The sequence below is a fragment of the Rissa tridactyla genome, chromosome 10 (genome assembly GCF_028500815.1).
Source record: "Rissa tridactyla isolate bRisTri1 chromosome 10, bRisTri1.patW.cur.20221130, whole genome shotgun sequence".
NCBI classification, from domain to species: Eukaryota; Metazoa; Chordata; class Aves; order Charadriiformes; family Laridae; genus Rissa; species Rissa tridactyla.
Genome location: NC_071475.1, coordinates 20,913,803 through 20,932,838, shown reverse-complemented (window position 1 = coordinate 20,932,838; position 19,036 = coordinate 20,913,803). Strand labels below are relative to the sequence as shown.

General features: G+C 41.4%; 1 protein-coding gene across 10 annotated transcripts in view; it reads right to left on the bottom strand.

Moving 5' to 3' along the window:
* ATP2B2 (ATPase plasma membrane Ca2+ transporting 2) overlaps positions 1–19,036 on the bottom strand; it is a 429,010-nt gene that overhangs the window by 182,275 nt on the left and 227,699 nt on the right. The gene's annotated exons all lie outside the window — the stretch shown is intronic.

The window sequence follows — 19,036 nt, the reverse complement described above, 5'->3', positions numbered from 1 at the left end:
CCCAAGAGCACACGCTAAATGAGATGGCTCATGAATATTAATAAGGAAGCGATTAGCCCGGCACGCTAGATGCGCCTCCAGTGTGTGCTCCGGTTCATACAGCCACATCAATCTTCCATCTGACAAGAACAAAGACTCTCTCATAGAGGCTACAAGGTAACAAAAATTAGTTAAACACCACTAATTTTCATAATGGGTTAAAGCAAAACTGGTTCTTAGTGCAAGGACAGTAAAAAAAAATGTGGAAAAAACAGAGCCACCATTACGAATTCAGAACGCATTTAAATACATCTTGCAGCCTTGCCTCCTGGGAGGGTAAGCCTATCGCCCAGAGCAGACCAAGCACCCAAGTGCCGGGTTCGGGCAGGCGGAGCCGTGTCGCACCCAGGGACCTGCTGGGCTGCCACCCCCCTGGCCTGCACGGAGACACCACACACACACGCAGGGGGTGTCGGGTCTTGTCTTTTTTCTCCCTCCCCCAGTGTTGAACAAGTCATATTTGGACCATCTGGGAGACACTTGATTACTTGCTAAAACCAGCCTTTAAAACCTGTTTCCCCTTCCCAAGTTTTAATGAAGGTGGTTTAAATACTGCTGAAACCAGCTATTATATTTGGCACAGAGAGTTTTAACAGAGATTAAAGGTTTCTTTTTTGCCTCAAGCGGGTTAGTGCGTGCGCACTGTCAAATCTATAGGTCTCAGAATAGTTTTCTCATAGTAAAAAAGATCTTTAAAAGAGCACACCATCAGCCTAATGACCGACAAGCCTGGCACAGTCACAGTCACATGTTGAACCGCGTGTGTACAAGACACTGTGGAAATGAGCACACGCACAAAGAGGATCCCAAAGCGTTTCAAGTCCCAATTGTATATTTGTGCAGTAATTCTAACCTCCTGCCCACACATAGTTAATATAACACGTAGGCTTGGTACTTCCACCGACCTCACTGCAGTGCCATTGCCCTGCCTGCGAGAAAGCTCAGGCCCGCGGCATTAACTCCTCTTTGCCCCCAGTGACATTATCTGCTTTGGAGCTGTCTGATACCCCTCGCTCAATTAGACAAACTGAACCTCTACCTGCCCCTCATTTACACGTAAAGACTGGATGCTCCTTTGATTTCTGGAGAGAAAAACAAAACAAAACCAAAAAAAAAGGAAGTACCAAGGTTTCACTACAATATTACAGAACGCAATTAAACTAGCGGTCAACTGCTACATGCTGCTTCTACTCATCCTATTTATTGATATTATTCTAGTGCTAAGAACTTCTGCCAACCTTGATTTCACATATTGCTTTTCAAGTTCACCAGAAGAGAAGAATTTCAGCACAGAAAGTGGCTTACAGTGAGCAACAAAGAGAAACTGGAAGTAGTAATTGAAAAGGGCCTTTATTTGCCAAGCCATAGCCAAGGAGGAGATGTTGTGCTCTGTCAACTTTCCACCCCTGCATGTCGGACGGTGTTCACAGTATCCATTCACTCCTAGGTAAATCCCTATGGATAGCGTGCAGAAAAGACCTTACTCACTATTGCTTTATCTGTTTCTAAACAGGATGGATCACCATTCTGAATAGAAATAACATCAGCCTGGAGCGTTACTTTGGAAAAATTGCAGGGTAGAAATGTCACAGATGTCCAGTAAAACAGACTTCATCCCAAGAGGCGCTGAATCACCACAACCGCCTCTGATGACATGTCCCCCCCCTTCCCTAAAATCAGCATTTCAGGCTCTTCCTGGTTTCATCTCTGGTAAGTCACTGCTGACAGCCACATCAAAAAAGCAGACTCAGATTTGATCATGAAAAAGAATATACGGAAAAAGGTCGTGAAAAATGAGGCATCATTAATAATAATGAACAGCTAAAATGACAGACTACGATTTACTTACAGTGGGAAAAAAAGAATCTCTCCCTAAGGTTAAGTACACTTCAAGATCTTGAACACTGGGTGCCTAAAACGGCCATGATGATAAAAAAAAAAAAAAGAAAAAGAAAAGAAAAAAGCCATTCACCTAACAGAGAATTCATAGGGCTTTGCCAGTCCTCTGGGCTTTTTAAACATTCCTCTAATAAAATAAAATTGCTCTTAAACTGTTCCATAACACCACAGTGAAAAGACATTTATTAGTGTTTTCTGAAAACCATCTACCGATTTAATCGGTGCTGCAAAGGGTACTAAACTTGGTACCAGAGATGTTTTCTGCACAATGTTTTCTGTGGGATGAGTCCACCGCTCTCAATCAAAGCGTCTCTTTTGACTCACTGTGCCGTCACTATACATTAATATATTTGCTTCTATTCTTAGAAATTCATTGTCATATGTCAGCCACGGCAAGACAGCGTAGTTGTTTTTTTTAGCATGTTTTGAGTCATTTGCCTGCTGAACTTTTTATTTCACCTCCAATTAAATATTAATCAGTAAACAACAAATACGAAGTCTATGCTTCCTTTGGTGCTTTAAAAACAAATCACTCGGAGTTTGTGCTCTTCACGATTCACCTAATGTTACAACACCAGGTAACAGCGCCTCACGTTTTTGAAAGGCAGATGGTAAAATACAGAAAGCACAAAGCATGACTAGCACTATTCCCTGACAACGCACTTCCCTCATCCCATGGAACAAGATTCATCCCATCCTTGAATCTCTATTCCGAAAGGTCCAGGGCCCTTGCCAGAGCGCACCCCAGGTCACCGCGACTGACACACGACCACCCCACTCTTCCCGAGTGGTTAATATTCCTCTAACAAAGCTGAGGAACAGAAAACTTGAGGTTGGCGTACGATGATATTCCCCCATCAGTGGGGCTACAGGCTTTGCACCTCCAAAATGGACCAAATTACTAGAAGTGGGTGACATACAGAGCTTCCTCTACAAGAAATCCAAGTATTGCACTAGGTTTGGGTGGGGGTTTTTTGTTTGCTGGGGTTTTTTGGGGGTGGAGGAGCTTAGGGAAGGGATTATTTTAAAAACACACTCAAAACACTGATATTTTCAATATATGGATGCGGAATAGGTGAAATCCCGATCTAAAAAAAAATCCCTGGGGTGCCTGCTTCCACTGTTTATAGGGCAAGCCTGCGTAACTAGCTGGCAAAGAGACCGCCAGGGCCTAAGCCGACTGAGGAATAATGTCTCCAGCAGCCACAGGGAACAAGGCTGAGTAAACCGCACGTTTCAGCGGCAGTGGGTGCATTGCACTGGGGGTGGGAAATAGCTCAAGGACTTCTCACTTTCTTGTCAGAGGAGCCCCAAGTCTCCTCAGGGCCTCCAGGCCAAAATTTCTCAACCTCTTCAATCCAAGCTCTGCTCAGGTCTTTCTGCCCAAAGACCATCGCTTACAGGGTGCTTCCATGGTTTTCATTTATAACCAAATGCCTCCCAGGCCACGAAAAGCCACCATCCCCAAATCCCAAGAGCACAGCTTTTGACACCATTCTGGCCCACGACCATTTCCTCCTCCGTTCGGCCCATTTGGTCTCACCATTCCCTACGACAACAATTTAGAGGGAAGCCAGTCCCCCACAGACGTGTTCAGCAAAAGAGAAATAACAGTTTCCAGTAACTGAAATACTGATTGCATGCACAATGTTACATTGTTCTTCCACATAAAAGCACTAGTTTTTAATGAAGGTTATTTCTTTTTATTTATTCCTACCAATGCGTATGAAACAAGCTGTAGAAACAAGAAATTTGAGTAAAAAAAATTTCTGGAGTGCACTTTGAAAAACAGCAGTATGCTGTGGACAAAAAGACAGAACAGCAGCCTACCTAGATTCCCTTTAGGTAGCAAAAGACTCCACATACTAGAAAACCTGAGGAAAATACCATCCTTGTTTTTCTCATTAAAAAGTCAGAACTTAAGTCTTCACCTTGCTCTGGGATTTTGTTTGTCAAAGATGTCATGGATTTTTGTTGCACAAAAGCACCACAAACTCAGATTATTTGTTGGTTGGTTGTTTTTTTTCTTCCAGAGTGGCTGTGTCTTGGGGAACAGGCTACCATTCCTGTAGAGCCCAAGTCACATATTTTTCATCTTCTGGCTGCTTAAAGGAAATGTATGCCAATTAAAACAGAAGCAATTTGGATGAGGTAACTGCAGGCCTGCTGGGAAAACTATTCTTTGATTTCCCTAATCAGGAAAAGTCTCATCTTGGAAGCTTGTAAATATTTTCACAGTGTGTCAGAACGATTTCTAAGTAGATATGATCACCGTGTATTCTGCCACCTGATTTCATTTGGACTTCTAGTGGCAGAATAATTAGTAGCAAGGTAACAAACCAAATTTCACCAGATCGGAGTCGCAAGACTTGCATTTCACAGTCCTTAAAGGTCTGGACAAATCAGAGATTCATGACTACTCCAAAAATTCAGGATATAATCATAATTTGATTGCTTTCTCTAAATTGTCATCTAAGATTATGCCAACTCTGATCTAAAACTCTTGTGGTGAAGGAATTGCCTGCGTTACAGGAGGAAGGATGAAGAAGTCATCACTCCTTGATGGTTGGCAGAGGAACAGCCAGGGCCGGGAGATCAGCAATGCCCAGGTACTACTGGCTCATCATCCAACTGGGAGGAAGGCATGCAGAGCCAGTTCCCGCTGCACTAAGCAGGGGGAAAGTCCCAGACTGGACTCAGGACCCCTTGGAACCTATAGAGAACCCCCAAAGTAAGAGGGGAGAAAAAGCACTGGAAGTGTCACATTTTAGTGAGCAGTAGGTATCTAACCTCATTAATCTATATTCCTTGCATTAGAGATACCATTCCTTGATAAAACAGGATTGGAAGCAGATTTAAGGGAATCTTTCCTTGACTCTCAGCAAAATCATCCGAAAGGTTTTTGTTGAGCCTTTTGCCGAGTTCCTCAAATGCTCGTGTGAGGTGCGGGTAGCAACAGGTTGGCAACACACTGCAGAGGATGAAAAACTCACGGCTGCCCTTTGCAAGGTGAAAACAGTTGAGAAAGAAAACCATAACCTGCTCTGTGGAAGCCTTCAGATGAGCAAAATAAATCAAGTGTGGCCCTGTTGTACCACCTTTTACAAATTTCTTGTTCTTTTCATGTCAAAGACAAAACGTCCATCCTTTTGTGAATATAATCTTCGTGGACCAGAATGAGAAATGGATTATCTACTCAAGCGGCTAATGAAGCTAATCAAACTCACCCAAAGATGCTCAAACTCACACTCTCTTAAAACAAATACTGACTTTGAAGTTCAATTATCACGAATGCACAAGATGCAGAAGGAACTAAGGAAAAACACCATTTGAACAAAAGCAGGTTGGCACCTTCACAAGTATGAAATTTCTGTTTAATACCAGGAAGCTGAGACCAGATATGAAAGAGAAATTGAACTTGGCAGCTATGTGTTGTCTGAAAATACTCCTAACTTCATCACTACATTTCTTAATGAATTTCAAGTTGCATTAACTCGTACATAACTCATTCATGACAAGCACACAGGAATGAGACTACATTCCATCTACAAAAAATTAAAATTTCTTCTATGATGCTTCATTCAGTTGTTGTTCCAAGACAGGAAGATTTAAAAAAGAAAAAATAATCACAGGCAACTATCTATTGTAATCCCTAAAGTAACAATTGTTTCAGTCCTTTCAGTATGAATCCATGCCTCCGGTCAGCTTGGACTTCTTGCACAAGTTTTGCTATCAGGTAAAATAAATAAAAAAGGATTCCATGCCTCCTATAAGATACTGTTGATTATCTGAAGAAAAAAGGTACTGTCACAAAATAAATCTTTACTACAAAATTTCATTAAATTTCAACAATCTATACACAAAATTTCATTAATTTCAGTTATACAATAAGGCTATTTACTTAGGACTTCTATCAAACAGAATCAAATTCTTTCACAAATTTGCTGAATTATTTTTTTTCCCCCCCCATGTTGTACCAGTATACTGCGGGAATCTTAAAATAACAATTGTGGAATAAAACTACCTCCAGTGCCCGGTTACAGTGCACAGTCATTCAGCCTACAATTTAATACAAAGTCTGTTTTCCACCATTACTCTTGTAAATGGTTAGAGCAAAGCCAAATGAACTACTGACAGGAACAAAAAATACTATTAAAGGAATCAATTCAGTCCCATTAAAGCCAATGAAATGACTCTATCAATGACTTCTGGGGGATTGGATCAGGTCCTGCAGATGAAACTCTTCCTTCTCTGACGCCAGAATTTCACTCTATGAATACTGTTAGTAGACAGACTGCAATAAGAAACCAAATCATGTTCATTATCGCTCATCACTGGGCTCTCGTCTGGGTTAGGAAGCATTCCCGGCTTTGCTCCATAACCCCACCAAGCCCTGCCAAGCTCCGGTGATCCCTGAAAAGGGATCTCCCATGCTAGGGCATTTTTCTGGTCACATCTGTACTAGCCACAAGTTTTAAGAACGCCTCTGTCGTTTCTTGCGAGTACTAACATGAATTTATTTTGTTTTGCTTTCAGTGACAAAATGAAAGGTTATTTTTCATTAGCTATTTATTCTCCCGAGACTCTAATTCCACATTGCAAAGCAGTTATTGGATTTCTTGTATTCACTACCTTCCTACACCTCTTCGGGGTGGTACTTTTGGCACTGAAAAGAGACCTGTTCTACACCTATAGAAAATTCACGTTTTCATGTGTAGCTGCATTGATTTCACACAGACTAAGACAGCACAGTTGTTCCAAGGAAAGCCAACTTCCAAACTATGTTATCAATTTAATTGAGAACACGGGTGGAAAAAAGCCAAGGACTTCACATGTTCAGATATTAAATAAAGCAGATGGGGGGGCGAGAGGATAAAAATCTAAGTTAAACGCACTAAAAGCTGATCAGCCAAGGCCCAGGTCCCAGCACAGATTACTGCAGCAGCTACGGGGCAGGGGAAGCCTTTCTTGAGCAGAAAACACACAAAAGATGCACTATCCGGGGACGCAGCAGGCGGATCTACTGATCAGGTATGAGCTTATCAGGATTGTCTCCAGGACAAAGTTTTCAAAGTTGCTTCAACTGGGTTTAGGTTTTTGGGGTTGTTGTTTGTTTGGGTTTTTTTTGGTTGTTCCAGCCCCCCAAATTAATGTTGTGCTATAGTCCATTACAGTAATAACCCAGGGGACAGGATGAAAAACCCTATACAAAAAACCCACCTATTCAGATATTTTCTGTACTTTGCTTCATTAAAAGCAAATCATTGAAACATAAACACTAAAAAGATGAGGCATTCTATATTTGTTCTTCATGCACGCATTTTAAATATCATCAGATTTCTTAAATCTGGAATTTGAATTACCGCGTGACCTTTACCATCGAGAAGATATCAGCTTGAAGCGTGCAATTTCAAGGGATTTTGAGAAGTCTGTGCTTTAACAGTCTAAGTGCCCGGTACCTGATTATATCTCATTTTAATCAGCAAATTCTCCAAAATATCTTGGAAGAAATAGGTTATCTAGCTCCTCACAACAAATAGGATCTTCAGCTTGATAGAGACTGACTAACTACAACCGATAGCCCTATTCTACCTCATACTACCAAAAATTTTAGGACTTTTGTTCAGCCTCTGTTCAGAAGGGACATGGAATTTGGCTCCTAATTTTATTTTATTTTTTTTAACTCCGCTAGTAATAATTTCACTATAAAAATATTAACTGGCCTGTCTATCTAATCTCCCTATCTTAAGACTAACTCATAGTTTTAACACTACAGCAGAAACTGCCATTTCTCCTAATAAATACATGTATATCTTAACCTCACTTTACCTTCCCTTCTCAGATTTTTGAACAATATTTTACAGAGACGTTTTATCTTAAAAATTGAGAGTGATGAAGAAAATCTTATCTCTGTATGAACAATCTACCAGCCTTTTAATCAATAAATTACAATTTCTACCCACCCCCTTTCTCCAGCCACAACAGCAGAGAAGCCGGCTCTGGAAGCGCATGGCCTTGCTCCTTACACCTACCTTGGCCTGCCTCGACCCACTAATTGTTCCGGGAGTTCTCAAAGGGTAGCAGAAATATTTCCAGTACGAGTTACAACTCTGTCATAACAGCAGTCTCAAACACTTAGAGGAGACCAGAATTTTATTATTTTTTAAATAAGCTGGAGAAAAATGGAGGCCTTTTCCTGATTTAGATGGAAGCAAAAAGAGCACATCCAGACTTCTGAGGAAGCACAATGGAGAAGTGCTTATTAATGCGAAATATAGTTTTGAGGGATGACTTTTACTAAAAAAGTTGTCAGGTATCATGTTTTCTGTAGGATAACGGAGAGAATAAAGCCTGAGGTAATCCATAACTGGTCAGCTGCAGCAACGCGCATTTTGTTGTGTCTTCTGCTGAATTCTGGAGGTGAAAGGGCCCAAAGCACATCGTACTTGGCCAAGTGGCAATTCTTTACATCAGCTCAAACTGCAGCGATGAAACCAAAATAAAAACAGAACCTGTGTCAGCAAACATGCTATACAAGTCAACAGGGTCTGTGCCTGATGAACAGTCGCTGCTTCTTAAGAGGAAAACAAGATAGAAATTACATCCAGCATGTGAAATTACCAATGGCTGACTATTTTACTAAAAACATCTCTTTACATAGCAATATTTCTGGTACGGATAATTACTTGGGAAGTAACACAGTTCTTCTAGAACTTACTAGAAATACTTTGCAACGTATACAATTTACAGACAAGATTAAATCCAAGCATTTTTCATAGAAAAGACCTTTCCTATTTTAACATCTAATTCAAAACTACTATAGTATTATCCGTGTTGACACTCACGTAAGAAAGAAGTTCAAAATTCTACATAGCAACCCAAGGGAAACTATTTAGGGAAAAGACCAGAGAAAAAACAAACAAACAAACAAACCAACCGAACCAAAAACGGACTCACTATGCTGTTTTTTTCTGTTCTTCTGTCAGTATCTATTGTATAAAACCAACCAAACGTCATCATTAAAAAGGATTACTTGACTACTGTTGGTCATGCCACTCTTTAGAAGCAAGGAAAATCAGAGTATATTAACAGACCTTTAGCCGAAAGACAGGAGAGCCACAGCATGGCCATACAAAAACGGAATCAGATTGCTGTATTTAGCCAAAAATGCTCTATTTCAGCCTTATACATACAATAACGTGTTTTTACCTAAGAGTGGCCTCAAAACTGAGGCTCAAAACTATTTTTGCAGGGGGAGGTACTCCATTCTTATATTTTTGAGGTGTTAGTCGGGAAAAAAAAGAATAATCCTGTGTCTAGCAGCAGGGCCAGCCATTGTGGAGTACAGGGAAACACGGGGGCAGCTGAAGTCGGAGATGGTTATTGTCAGTCAGGAGTTGGCGAGTGACTGCTCGGCAGAGGAAGTGCTGCAGCATCCCACAGCTCGCCGCCAGAAACAGCTGGCCTGGGCAAGGAAGAAGATAAACAAACACAAAAAACCAAACAAAACAACAACAAAAAACCAAAATCCACCCCAAACAAACGTACACTGCAGTCTGCACTTGCAGCCGTCCCTTCTGCCCCCTTGGTTGCACTATCAGAGGCATCTTATTATACTAATAAGGAAAGATATAAAGCCATGGAACTAATACTGAAGCTTTTAGGGCAGCACCATTGGTTGTTAATGAGATTCAGAAAATCCAGCTTCCATGCAAAAGAACTAGAAGCAGAATAATGAAACTGGAAGAACACTGAATATGAAAGAAAATAATCTCGTTGTTAAAATAAACACAATATATTGTTATTTAATGAGGGAACAGAAATATATGTAAGTGGAACTGAAACATGCACATTTTTCATATGCACTATAATGGCTGTAAAGGAAAACTGCACGCTACAATCTATTTTTCTGAACAAATATATATTTTCTTAACAGTAAAAAGAACTTTTGTATCTTTTTCTTTGAAACAAAAAAGAAAGCCGAAAGAGAATTTTTACATAAGATCAGGCTATTTTGCTCTTGAGACAGGATGCAGTTCTGTAATATGAGAGCAAGGAGACCAAATTATAATTAGCAGCCACGTTTGGTGCTATAAGGACCATCAACGACAGATTTTGTTGTCGTTGTTGCCTGTGTATTTCAAGGCAAGAGACCATTTCCACTTTGCCTGGGTGGAACCACAATGTGCTTCTACTCAGTACAAGGATATCAGCCATCCTGAGTATTTTAATTTTGCTTGTCAGGATTTTTAGGCAAAAAGCTACTCATAGACAAGGCATCTCATTGAGCAGGACAGATGAATCCAGCAGGCGCCAGTCACAGACAGACCAAGTGGCCTGCTCCGGCCACGGATCACTCCAACACGACACCACCGCTGCCCATCAGCACAACACAGGCCTGGTAAAACCGCACCAGCTATCAAAGCTTTCTTCTAAGCTCCGATTGTTCTTAAATTCATCCTGCTTCCTATCTACTTATGTCAGTCACCTACAACGAAACAATCCATGTCTTCACGCCTGCTCCTCACACCTCGCAAACAGCAGCCTCCTGTATTTCCCACTAGACAGTCACTCTGCAGCTCCCCTGCCTACCTGGGCCCATCTCCGGACTATCACCCTGCCTTTGGGCGCCCGTTTCACATGCCATTATCTTCTAGGAGCCAAGCACCCCCCGCCGAAGCAGTACTCCTCTGCAGAGGAGAAAATAACTGTTCCGCACTGGCCATAGCCTGTTCTTTATCTTCTTGACTTCAAATGAGAGTTCTTTATTTCTAGTGAGAGTTTCTCACCTCCCTTTGACTCACCTGATCATTTCCCATGGATACGCAGTTATCCTCTATTTTTTTCTTTTTTACACTAAGTGTTAAGAAAATACAAAACAATTCTTATTACACTGCTGACAATACCACTGCATGCATTCTTCTGTTTTGTTCATGCCTCTAAATTTCATAAGGAATGATGTCAAAGTAAGTCCTATAAGCGCCGTACCTACCTCTTGAGAGCAGGCAACTACTGTATAAATCCCACGCCTATCCTGCTGCATGCCTGTACATCACCTAGCGTGCCCAGACATACTCATACACGCCTCGGAATTCAAAGGCAGCCCGTGAAAGTGTAACAAATTTCAAATCAAACTTTAAGAGGTTATAAATTAACGAAAAATGCAGCTACCGCTATTTTAACACCAGCAGTACGCTTACTGGAACTAAGTTCCTACAAAACTTTGCCTCTTTAGATCTCCGTTACGCCACAGCACTCTCAGTACGTAATTATGCAAGCACCAGAGTTAAAGAAAAATCATCCTTTAGCTTTGCTACATCTTACGGGAAACAAGTTATACGGTAGAACACAAAAGCCATCTTTCTTCAAAAACATATTTGTGCTATACTCAAAAAACAATCCACATAAATAATTTTTATAGTCACACCAAAATGCCCAGCTTTATAAAATTTCCCTTTAAAAAGGTGAAGTTATCTATCTTTGCCACTAAACATAGATCCAAACCTTGACAGCTCTGAATTCCAGCTTCGAAGGGAAACATCCTCGGCCGCAAGCACACGCAGATTTTGTAGATAAGGTTAAAACAATATATTGCAAATGAAACTCTGATTCAGGTAGAGTCTCTTTGGAGGTTTTCAAGAAGTGGAAGGGTAAACAATCCCCCAGCCCGTCCCCAGCTGAAAGCCGCACCTGGCTCACAGGGCAGGTCGTTAGCTGCCTTATTGCCACCACCTGCCATCAAACCCACCTGTGACTACTCTCCTCTTTAATCAGGGGAGAAGGAAGGGAAGCATTCATATAAGACAGAATCTAACATCTACCACGAAATTTTTAATCTGTAAGAAAATCAAATATAAACATATGTTCTCCACGGTGATTGATAACTGCGACCATCTTAACCGCAATGAAACAGAAGCAGAGCTACGGGAGAGATCAGCCAGCACCACGTAAAGCCATGTGAAAGGATGAGCGAGGAGAAAAAAGAAATCCCCGCAGGACTGGGTTGTACAATAGAAACCGTCAGCCAAGGTCACTCTTAAGAAAGAGGGCAGCCAAAAAAGAGGTTTTAAATCTCAGTGGGCATTAGCTGAAAGACATACAGTGATGTTCTGCAGCAATTTTAAATAGGACATTCACAAAGGATTAGAAGCATACGTACATCAGTCGACTCTATCAAAACATAAAGTTTTTGCTAGATGCTCCCTGCACAGATTCTTCTCATACACAGAGAATCGAGAAGTTGTTTCAGAAAAGAAATTAAAAACTAGTTTTACAGAAATCACAGGTACGCACTGTATAAATACCTCAGCCACAAAAATGGCATTGCTCCTTTCTACTGACAAACCCGAGAAAGATCAGAACCATTTAATGCCACTGGATATAAAATAAAGGAGAGAACTGAACCCACTGCATCCGAGCTGCCAGCCTGAGGAGGGGGGTGCAGAGGGCAATCGTCCCCGGTTGATTGCAGCTCCTTCTCATTGGCAAAAACCCACAACACCTGGCCCATGGTGGGGGGGGGGAGGGCAGAGCACTTTCTGGACTTGCATAGGGATACAGAAGCTGACACACATCAGGCTCATTAATCCTAAAAATTAATCAGAAAAAACCAAAAAGAGCTTGGGGAGAGAAATTTCAAAAGCCAACTGTTCTTTACATTCAGCTTGAAGGAAAGCATTAATTTTAGCAAGTGGTTTTAAAAGGGGAAGGAAAAAAAATCACTCTTCCCTCAAAAATGTATATGGTACAGACACTACTCTTTTTCTGCTTCACAGCAGCAACATTTGGAAAACTACTTAACCTTTCTATTTTTATCTGGGTGCATTCAAATTACCAATAATGTACAACATGCTGTAACAAAACCACTGATGTAGGGTATAATTTTCCCTCAAGCACATTATCCTAGCTGGTGGCTCAGAAAAATAAGCTGATAAAACAGCAGCAGACATCAATTGATGGATAAAAAGTGATCACAGCTACGTAGAATGTTGCTGCCCAACCTTAAAATCATACAATTAGCCAAAAAATATAAGCAGTAGGACAGGACATATTAACAACCAAACATTAACTGTGGGGTCATCTTAAAAATCCTCCTACAAGCGCGTTTTTAAATAGACCATCAGATTATCGCCTCATAATTTAGCTATTAACACACAGATTTATTTTAAAGCCATCATTGTGCCTGGTACTTTTATTAAATATCTTCTTCCTTGTCAAGTTCAATCGGGATCTCATCCTAACCATGATGAGCTTTTAATTTTCTGTTCTATTAATAGCAACTTAAAAATAAAATGTTCTCTTTTGAAACTACAAAGCTGTAGCTTCTTTAGGAGCTGCAAGGGGGAAGAGAGATTAATCTTCCCACTCCGCATCTCTTAAACTGTATTAGCTAGCTGCATATATGGGGAAGAAAATCAAGAGAACAAGTAAGAAATAGAAATTTTCCTTACAAATATCTTAACTATAGCTCTATACAAGGATTTATCATGGCTACAGAGCAGTAATAAGAAGTTATCAAAATACAGGAAATAAATACGAATTTCCACATAGATTCTGCATCATTCTCAGCAACTCTCTTGTCAGTCATCAATAGATAATAGATTAATGACATAATGATAGACTCCTATCCAGCAAAGCCCTTCAGCAGATACTCAAATTTCAGCACAACTGGGGTCCTCATTACTTTCCCAGCAAATGAGGGATGATGGAAAGTCAGAGCTGAGCACGGTGGCGCTCCGTGGCCACATGACATGGGGATGGGGTTGCTCCAGCCGCTTTGCTGCTGCCGACTCCTCCGAGCAGTGGCGGGAGGAGAGGGCACCAACAAAAAGCGTCCCCTGGGGTCTAGGTGACAGCCACTGATACAAGGTACACGTGCTGCAGCACTCACCCTTATCATCATGCTGCAGCGCTGCTTTCACTTGCAAGCAATTAAAACAGCAATAGCAAGTCCTAGGCTATCACGGAAACGGGAGAGCCCTAATGCCTGCTGCAAAGCAGAAAGCCACTAACTTTGCTGTGGTGCCCACCTACGGCGACGTGGGCCAGCAAAGGGACTGCTGCGCCCCGGCGGCGCTGGGGGGACGGGAAGGACTCGCGCTCAGGCTTCCCCGCCCGCCCCTCCGGCCTGCCCAGTTTGCAAACTGGTAACACAGCCCAGGCGCTGGGCCTCTTCGAGATGTATCGTCCGTAGCTGCCTAACTGCTTGTGACCTTTCTTTCAGGATATAGGCCTTGCCACAGCTATTCAAGCCTATCTCTATCTAAAGATTGGAACACTGAAATGTGTTTTAATGAGGGATAAACTGAGACCATCTGGCTGTCTCAGCTGCTACAGAGCATGATTGTTTGCTGATTTTAACCGTGTCTCTCACAGAGAACATAGACCTGTGCTGCACAGAGTGCACTACCTCAGCTTGATTTCTCCTTGTAATCAAATGTGTTGATCTAAAATCTATTTCCAGCAAATTACTTGTCTGTTTTGGGAACAAATCCCTCCTCATCTCTCGACCACGGTGATGGGGATACGCCGAGACAATTGAGTTGAAAAGGTATTTTTGTACGAGGCTGACAGCGAGCACTCTCAGTGAAATCTTCCATTTTGGGATACGACCACCATTTACTTGCAAACTACATAACAGATGCCAGCTTTCTGAATGTTATACTAAAACCTTGAATTATTTTTTTCTCTTTTTTTTTTTTTTTTAAACACACTTTTGGTGTAAAAAATTTGGGAATTAAATTGTCACTTTTGTATGGTGCTGGCATTATGTCCATGTGCACTTCTTTGTACCTTTTTCAGTTGTAAATGCATACTGAGTCACGGAAAACTATGTTGTTATTCAACTTAAACATCGAATTTGTTGACCCTCTATATATTCCACACGGTAAAACAGTGAGTCTGTCGGGAGAGGTGAAGCATCAGAACCGCTCTTTTCTTTTTTGGCGGTTTAACTACAGCACGGTCATGAAAGTGGCAGCAGAGCCCAAAGGGAGCAGCAAAAGCCTCTTCCCACAGCTCCACAGAGCACTGCCTTTTTCAGTATCACCTAGCTGCCAGATAAGCATCTTAGTTTTACGTGGCTCAATCAAACTGCACCACTTGTCTGCAATTACCCAGCAATTTTAGCTTAGCATAAGTCTATGATGGTAGCACAGGGGGGCTTTCCACGCTACCTGCTGCTCCTTTCTGCCAGCGATGCTAATAAGTGGCCAGCAGTGGGGTGAAAATATCAAACCGCGCTTGTATTTGCCAGCCAAGGTCTACATCTGATCACACTGGCTGAAATGCTGTGATTTTAGTCTCTCAAGCTGAAACTGTTCTACTTTTCTACTGTAGGAAAAAAACCCCACCATATATTTAAAGCCCAGCAAAAGAAAATGTGAAAATAATTCTATAGAGTAATAATTCGAATACTCTCTGGACAGCTGAAAGAATTCTGCTCCATTCTCAAAATAAATAAAATTAATAAGGGACCGAACCCAAACTTCCTACACTCCCACAGATTTTTCTACATCAGTAACGCTTTGTGAAACTCTCCAAATTATAATATCTTTAGCAAACTTCACAGCTACTTCTGAAGAGACCAGAACTGGTTCTGGGGTGGGAGGAGTGGGTGAGGTGCGTGTGTGATGACTTCCACCAAAGTAACTCAGACAGCATGCACCGTTAACAATTTTAGATTTTAAACATTACTTTTAAATTAGTTTAAGTGCTGTTAATTATGCATTCACCAGAAATGACACCTTTAACTTCAGATTCCAAGCACATCTGAAAATTAAGAGAGTAAAACCAACAACTGTTCTTGTAAGTAGAACTACTCTAGGGATATTGAGCTCTTAAGAAATTTAGCATGTTTTAGCATATTTTTTCTCTACTTTTCTTGATCTCAATAAAGTTTCTGAGAAAAAAAAAAAATGGTACTCTGTTGATTATACCTCTCAAAAAGTGATCCAACCGAGAATGTTTTGGCTTTTGACTGTAAAGTGATTATTTGAAACTGAAATCAAGTCTTGGGTTAATTTCCTATCATTGTATCAATAAATGCCTAAAAGGGAATTTTTGGAAGAAGTATCTTGAGACATTTGGAAGAAAAACCCCCCAAAATGCCAAGACAGATTGATTACTGCCATTTTTTAAGCTACATCTAATACTACAGTACATCGCTTTATTGATTGTTGGGTTCTTACCTCTTTCAGCAATAAACGCTGACACGGAAAATCAGTCCGTTACTACAATATTTTGATTCCCCTTTCTAAAGCAAAATGGTTTTGATAAGTCTCTGAATTCTTCATGTCACAACGAAACTTTTGAAATTCGCCCATCACAGATCTACTAGAAAGCCACCTCGCTTCATCTCACGCTGCGTCCAGAAATATTTTACAAGTAAAGGATTCCAAAAGAAACGCATTACATCGTTATAGATGTGGGTAAATTCTCAAACGAACCAATAAAATTAAATCTCTCCCTCTACAGGTAGAAGCGGTAACAAGGAATCACCCATATTTTGGCACAGGTTCTGCAAAGATCCATGCCAGCGCAATGAACGTGTCTGTAACACAGCTAAAATCAGCAATATTATGAATCGTATCTGTACCCCTGGGACTTCCACGATTAATCTTAGAGCACTGTTTGACTCAAAACCACTGCACTGACTTAACACCTGAGATCTGCAAGTAAACTAAACAAGTAATCCAGGCCTTTCCCAGGTTTTCGTATGAATCAACTCCTATGTATTTCCAAGAGAAGCAAATCACACCTCCCAACTAACAGATTTGTTCTTCCCATCTGAAATAATTCACACATCACAGACTCAAAATTACTGTACTTCTAATGACTTTAAGCAATCCTTGAATCTGTTTTTAAAATCCGAAATCTTACAGCGGTAGTACTCCCCAGCGCAATCTCCAGAATCCTGAAAGGACACTGTTGGATATTCACCAACAACAATCTTTGCATGTTTGAATACAACCCCTAAAAATAAAAATATAAGCTTAGCTCAGAAAATTACGGAAAACCATTGCGAACCTAAGCCCCGTCTCCGCTGTGCGTTCACCTAGCCCACATGCCATCACAGAACGCGTATCCAGTCAGCGAGCAACGCGGCCAGGCTGCGGGCTGACAAGACACCAGCTCTCGCCACAGCCCATTTAAACCTGGTGCTCTACGTAAGTCAATGCAAAGCTTTATAGGTGCGCATTTTAAATAACATAGCTTTATTCACACATTTCATGTGTTTATCGGTTTGCCTTCTTTGAAAATGAACAGAAAATACTTCCTCAGATGCGTTCCTCAATAACCCAATGTTTATCTTGCTTTTTGTAACTTCTCGCAAGAACAGAACCTAACAAGTTCTAGCATAACCATTTTTAAAAATACCTACATTCTCATTGTCAAAATGATTTCCAGCACTTGGGAGCTTGCACCTGTGGAAATACAATGAGTAGAACAGACCCATTTCCATTTCTGTAACAGCAACTCAAGCGACCTTCAAGAAATCATACAAACAGTAGAAAGTGTACGTCTCTCATCTAAACTTATTTCCCCATTTTTCAGAGCTGCAGTTCCCCAGTGTCTTTCTATGACTGCCAAAAGCACGTACACCTCATTTTAAGAGCCTGGAAAACATTCTTGTAGCACCCTGCGTGCCCATCTCTTCATTTACATGGCAGTCAAAAGGCAGTGACACAGGAAAACGTGTGTGTGTGCTCCTGTTTATCTCTTTCTCTGCTTGACCTGATCTGCCACTCGCGAGCACACGGGGACGACAGCTTATTTGCTGAATCTGTTTACCCCGCTGTCATTCAAGATGTAGTACGATGCTTAAATAGGCAACAGTCAGATTAATATAATTGAGGACGCTGTTTCGGAGGAGACAGGAAGTCATGCCGGAATTGCAAAGTGCTTATTCTCTTTTGATTAAAACATCCCCAGGGTTGTATCAGTAGAAAGAAGCACCCAAGTCAGAGATGCGCAGAAGCCAGAGGACCTAAAGAGGCGAGCTTTTCCTTTGCGGAATAGCTCACCAGTTTGAAAGCAAGAAACATGAATCATGCGAAGATAAGTTGCCATTTTCATTGCATGAGAAACACTGGTGGGTTTGTCATTCCTTTTGACATTTTTTCCCCAGAGCCACATTATAACCGGAGCTGGTTTTCTATTGCATAAGACATTTCACGCACCAGAATGAAATCCCAGCACACAGACACAGAAAACCTCTCCAATAGCCTATTTTCTTTCACTCAGGCGATAGATGCCTTTCTGCTATTCCAGACAGATTAGAAAGACTCTGTCCAAACACGGCATACGAAAAGCAAATAAGGAGCAAATCAGTGACTGAAGAGGAGTTAAAGTCCTCGGCACCACAGGAGCGACCAGCAAAACACGGATTTCGTTGTACTGGCATCGCTATTCACAGCACAGGGAAAAACCAGATCTGCAGATTACAGGGGGCATCCTCCTGTAGAGATGCGAATGTTGTTATCCCAGACGGCACGGTGAAAAGCGGAGTAACATTGCTCAGGTATCCATTTCCTCAAGTCTTTCAGTCCACTGCCACTTAAGCTATTTAGTGTCTCAGCTCTACGCATTGGGAGGTATTTCCTTCCAACTCGCAAGCTGTCACAGAAGACTGAAGAACAGCACGGCAAAGAGTAAAGTTTTAGTGGTCAAAAAGGGCTTATCAAAATAGCCCACTACAGGCAATGTTCTGCTGGTCTGAAAGCAAAATCCAGAAACGCCGTGCCGCAGCCAGAACTGCTCGGCAGCTGCATCCCACCAGCTGATTGCCACGAACTTGGTGCTAAAACTTGGTACCATGATGTAAGTGACATTTGCCCTAGAAAGGAGCCCTCCGGCTCACACTAAAGCACGCAGGAGTCACCAGTGGAATAACGCACAGGAACTATTTCTGTATCTGTGCAGAGCTGATCTTTGCCTTTTCTCTAGCCTAGATTTTGATTTCCCTTAAGTGATCGGTGTTGGCCTAATTCTACTCCCATTTACATCAGTTGAAGCTTTACCATCAACTTCAAAGAAAATGGATTTAACCCAATATAGTTCATTTTGATAAATTCTGCTTTAAGAGAGAAGGACCTCT